The sequence below is a fragment of the Lactuca serriola genome, chromosome 1 (genome assembly GCF_051521515.1).
Source record: "Lactuca serriola cultivar US96UC23 chromosome 1, Lser_US96UC23_V15, whole genome shotgun sequence".
NCBI classification, from domain to species: domain Eukaryota; kingdom Viridiplantae; phylum Streptophyta; class Magnoliopsida; order Asterales; family Asteraceae; genus Lactuca; species Lactuca serriola.
In genome coordinates, this window is record NC_136408.1 from 63,067,285 (window position 1) to 63,072,966 (window position 5,682).

Consider the following 5,682-nt stretch of genomic DNA (forward strand, 5'->3'; position numbering starts at 1 on the left):
CTGATTTGACATTAATATAAATTTTTCCTGATTTGAAATTATTGAACTCATTTTAATTTGATGTTTTTATCCTTTTTTGTTTTTTTATTTTATTTTGTTTTTTATTATCAAGGCCGATGGTAGGGAGAGCAACAAGGGCCACAGGGATTTGGTTTTGAAGGTGCCGGAAAAAAAAAATTGGTATATTCAATTGCAGGCAACCCAGATCTAGATCTTGATAGTTCATTTCCTTAGTCCACACGCAGAGACTTCAGCAAACAAAAAAACATTACTCAATAGCATTGTAGCGCATCGCAGATTACCAATTCACAAAAGTCCAATAGAAGAGAAGCATTGATCGTTCATCAATCAACAACCATTCAAGTAATCGATTATTCATAAGGTAGAAATCACAATTGCATTTAGCACCTTTGATTGTAATCGTGAACTCCTAATGCGATTAAAAGAACTTCTTTAACTCAATAACTCATGATGGGTTGAAGGAATTCAAAGCAAACTGGTTCCCAATGTGGATCAACATCAATTTTGCCAAATCATAAGTTACCTAAAGGCAAAAGATGATCACCTGCTTCTTCTTCAACTCCACAAAGTGGACATGTAACCAAGTCCAAAGCCACACTAGAAATAAACCTGATTGATTTGATGACACAACAATGGATTTAATTGATATCTAAAGTGCAACTAACAATAAAAGTACTTACAATAGCACCTCAAATAAACGATGCCAACAGTAGCACCTTAGAATAAGTCTTCCCCAATTACATAAAGGTAATCTCATTGGTCAAATAGAGACGATCAAACCCCAACTTTGACCAATCCATTTTTCTTTTAATAATCATTAATTCATCTTGTGTCAAAGTCGGTCTGCAATCAATAAAACACCAATTTTCCGTTTTAAGTAATGACATTTCCTCATTACACTAATACTACATTATTAACTTTAGTGATAGATTATAAAACATTTATACTATATCATATTTAATTCCTAAATTGAAAGGAATGAACTTGTAGTGATGAAGTCTAAACAACCATCCGGTAGTCAAAAACGTAAAAAGAGAAAACTAGATGAAGAAAAAAGAGACGCCGACATCGGTGCTCTAGATAAGTTTATCCATAGACTACCTGTTAAAGAGCCTGTTGAAGAGCATGTTGAAGAGAATGTTGAAGATCATGTTGAAGAGCATGTTGTGTAACACCTTGTTTCGAATCTTTTCCCATATTGGGGGATGGTGTTCATGGTTTGGGTATTAGTAGGCTTTGGACCCTTGGGGAATTGAGATTCAGACTCAGTTGGGGTTGGATAATGTAATTCGGATGTTTCAGGTGTAACATCCCGACCCCCAGGTATTACATTTTATATATATTTATTTTGGGATTTTTATGAGTGACTCGACGAGTTGTGTGCCCGACTCGTCAAGTAGGGTCGGATTAGTCACGTGGTTTTAATGACCAACTCGATGAGTCAGAGAGTCGACTCGCCGAGTTGGCGTTGTGTGAGGAAACCCTAAATCCCCGAGTTTGTGACCTATTTAAGGGGTCTTAAGCCCTCATTTCTGCCTCACCAACCACTTTACATACTTGAGAGAAACCCTAATCGTCCACTTGAGCTAAAGAGTGATAGAGGAGCTAATCTTGTTAGTATTAATGCACTTTTGAAGGAAAAGTGAAGAGCATCAAAGCTTGGATCTAGAGGTTCATCAGGGTTTTGCTTCAGTTGGAGGTAAAAAGATGCTAACTTGATCATTTCCTTATGAGATATTGGTTTAGGGAGTTCTAGGGTTTTCTCCCATCCTTTTTTGTCATTCAGCCCTTTGAGCATGATTTGAGGTTGAAACCTCAGATCTGGATTGTAGGAGGTCTTGTGAGTCCAAAGACCTGAACTTTATTGAGCTAGAGAGAAGATCTTGTGCATCTAACCCTTGTTGGAGCTTGTGTTGGCATTATGGAGCAAATATGCCAAGCATGAACGTAAAGATCGAAGCTTTACCTGACATTCGAGCCTTAGGAGACTAGATCTAGAGTTTGGAGTGGTGGATCTTCCTTAAAATGTCTGAATGAGAATACAGACGGAATGGACTCACCGAGTCGATGAGCTGACTCGACGAGTCGGTTAGGGTTGTCCCGATAGGCGTGATCATGCAGTAACTCGGCGAGTTAACGGGTCAAGTCGACGAGTTGAGTTGGATTTTGTGAGATTATGAGAATATCCAGAGGACTCGGCGAGTCGCATATATGCACTCAACGAGTTGGGTCAACATGGACTGTTGAATCGAGTTTGACTTTTGTTGATTTCAGGGTTTCGTTAATCATGACTTATGGAGACCATGGAGGGGTAAAATGGTCTTTTTCCTACTTCAGGAGTTAGAGAGAGAGAGAGGAAATAACTTAGTTTATTTAGAATTGTGATTAAGGTGTTAATTAGAGATAATTATCATATGCGATTTGGAGGAGGCTAGATTCGGTGATTCGTGTTCGAGGAGTAATCATTTACTTAGCTTATTTACGAGGTGAGTCTTCTCACTATACTTATCATGAGTGGTATCTTTGTGCGACCGGATGGTCCTATGTGCTTACTTGAGTTATATGATATTATGCATTTTTTTTGTGATATATATATATATATATATATATATATATATATATATATATATATATATATATATGTTATATTCTGTGTTTACTGAGATAAGACCGGAGGGTCCAAACCGAGTTGTGGGACTGGAGGGTCTTCACTGAGATACTGGACTGGAGGGTCCAAACCGAGCTGTGAGACCGGAGGGTCCTCACTGAGACACATGACAAGAGGGTCCACACCGAGACGCATGAGACCGGAGGGTCCATGCCGAGTTATAGCCATGAGAGTCTTATTATTTATGTGTGTGGTATTTTGGGGAAACTCACTAAGCTTCATGTTTACCGTGTGCTGTGATATGTGTTTCAGGTACTTCTTAGGACCGCAGGAAGACGTCGGCGTGATTGTACACACCTCTTCGAGACTATGTTGAGGATTCTGGGATTTGACTTTATTTGTGGATTTATGTTGACATTTGAGACACTTGTGGTTTTATGAAATATAATATATTAGTTTTATGTGTTTTTAAAAATGAAAATTTTGGTTTGAAAATTTATGGTGTTACATCAGGTATTCGGTTTCTGTTTTGGAATCAAAGGGCATTTTGATAATTTGTTAGCTCGGTCTTTTATAGAAAGTGGATGTTTGTTCAGGATATCTTATGATAAGTATGAGTTGATAATAGTGTAGAGCGTCTCGATACCTTTTCATGGATATAAGGATGGTCGAAATCGAAGTTGTATCGAGAAAGTTACGGCCTTCAGAATGAATTAGGGTTTGGAGAAAACCCTAGTACGCAGGGTGTACTGATGCGAGGGAGGTTACGTGAGGCATAACTGGAGGTATGCATAGCGTAGTGTGAAGATGGGTCGGAGTGCGAGACCTCGTATGATGGGCGTACGAGGAGGTACGTTGGGTGTAAGTTGAAAACCCTAATTTTTAGGGTTGTACCCTATATAAGCATAATGTTAGCCTCTTTCCTTCATCTCTAAGTCAACCTCCACACTCTAAAAGCCCTAAATCGACATTAGAGCTTCTTGGATGTGTTCTTAAGCTTTTGGGAGGCTTTGATGCTCATTTTTTCCCTTAGGAAGAAAATAAGAGAAGTTAGAAGTTGTTTTGCTTGATGGGAAAGCTTTGGATCCAAAATCAAGACCTTGTGGGAAAGATTTTTGAGGTAACAAGTTTGCATCTTAGCTTATATATGATTATATCTGTTCATGGATAGTTTATTATGATTTTGGTCTTCTTTTTAGATTATGGATGAGTTAGGTTGTTTAAAGATTCATCCTTTCAGATCTAAGCTTGCTTTAGTATCCATGAGCATAAAGGTGCAATCTTTATGTGTATTATGGAGTGATGCATGTATTACGCCAACCAATAAGTCCCTTTTAAGCTTAATAGCTTCTTTTAGTCATGTATGAGCGTAAAGTTGGCAACTTTACGTGGTATTTCAGCTCGAGGGGGTCAGATCTGTTGTTTGGAAAGCTTTGTCTTAATGGAATGGGAGAAAATCAGATTTTGGGCTGAATAAGGTGAGTATGTTGGGCGTACAAGCAGGTACGCACAGTGTACAAGCCTCCAAGCAAGCACGTTGCGCGTACATGCATGTACGCCCCGCGTACTCGGTCAGAATGGGCTTTGTGCATTTGGGCTTTTATTTGGGCTATCATTTGGGCTTGGATTGCTTGGGTTTGGTTAGGCCAATCAAAAGAAAGTGTTTGGAGTGGGGAAATGTAATTGGGCTTTAGGTTAAGTCCCATGTAAGGGTTTGGGCCCAATTTGGAAAATTAGGCCATAAGTGGGCTTTGGATGATTTTTGGTTTGTGGGCCTTTATGATTGAGAGTTTGGGCTTTAGTCCTTAACCAAACTAGGTGACGGGTAAAATGGTCTTTTTACCCCATATATGGATTATTTGATTCGGTTTGGAACCCAATTGTTAACTATGTGTTAATTGTTTGATAGCTCGGGGATATTAGCGGATCAATGTCAGAGAGTTATTCATGGGTTCAGTTGTCGAGGTGAGTCTTCTCATAATATCCATGGGTCGAAGGTACCAATACCGGCCCATTACGTGTTATGTGGTATGCTAGTTGTCTCGGTGATACTTGCATGGAAGACCCTGGGGGTAGCCTATGGCACTTGGATGTTAGACCATGGGGGGAGCCCATGGTATTCCATATAAAGACCATGGAGGAGCCCAATGGCATTCCAGATAAAGACCATAGGGGGAGCCCATGGCGACTATATGTATATATGTTGCATGATAACCTGTGGTTGTATGTTGTATGGTATTTTGAGGAACTCACTAAGCTTTGTGCTTACAGTTTTCACTTTATGTTTCAGGTACTCCAGTTTTCAAATGGAAGGGCTCGGGATGATTATAGAGCACACACCACATGTTTCCGCTGTCTGTGAATTACTCTGATTTGTCGATGTTTTGCTAAAACTTAGTTACTCTGGTTTATGGGAAAGAAATGGATTAACGATTTATTAATCTAAAATCAAAAAAATTTATGTCATGATTTTTGGGATGTTACAAGTTGGTATCAAAGCCTTGGTTTGAGGGATTCGGACATCCTCCCGAGTGTGTCTGAACTCAAACTGAGGATTTGGTAAAGGTTTCAACATAAAAGATTTTTCTAAGATAAGAGAAGGGTGTGGTGCATGCAATCAGCCGAGCTAAAGTAAGTTTTCCTAGAATACCATGTTATATGTTATGATTTGATTTATGAATCTATGAATTGCATGCTAGTTAGGGCTAAGGATATGCTCAGTTCTTGCATGATAGAATGATAGGAAAGATTTCTTTATACATATATTGTATGAGCTAGTAGACTTACATGCTAGTGTTGAGTAGTTAGTGGTATATTTGCTTGATATGTGATGCTTTGCTGCTTTGGGTGTACTGGATGCTATGCTGAGAAGGGAATATCTATTGGAATCAGTAATTGCTAAGTGTATGCTTTAAAAATTGTATATGGTTAGGATCTTATAGCCCTAGAATAATTGATTTGGCCTTATTTCATGTTCCTTTTCTAGTTGTGGTTCTAGGGTAGAGTTAGTTAGTCGACAGTCTATTTGATCCTATTCTATGTATAATTTGTAT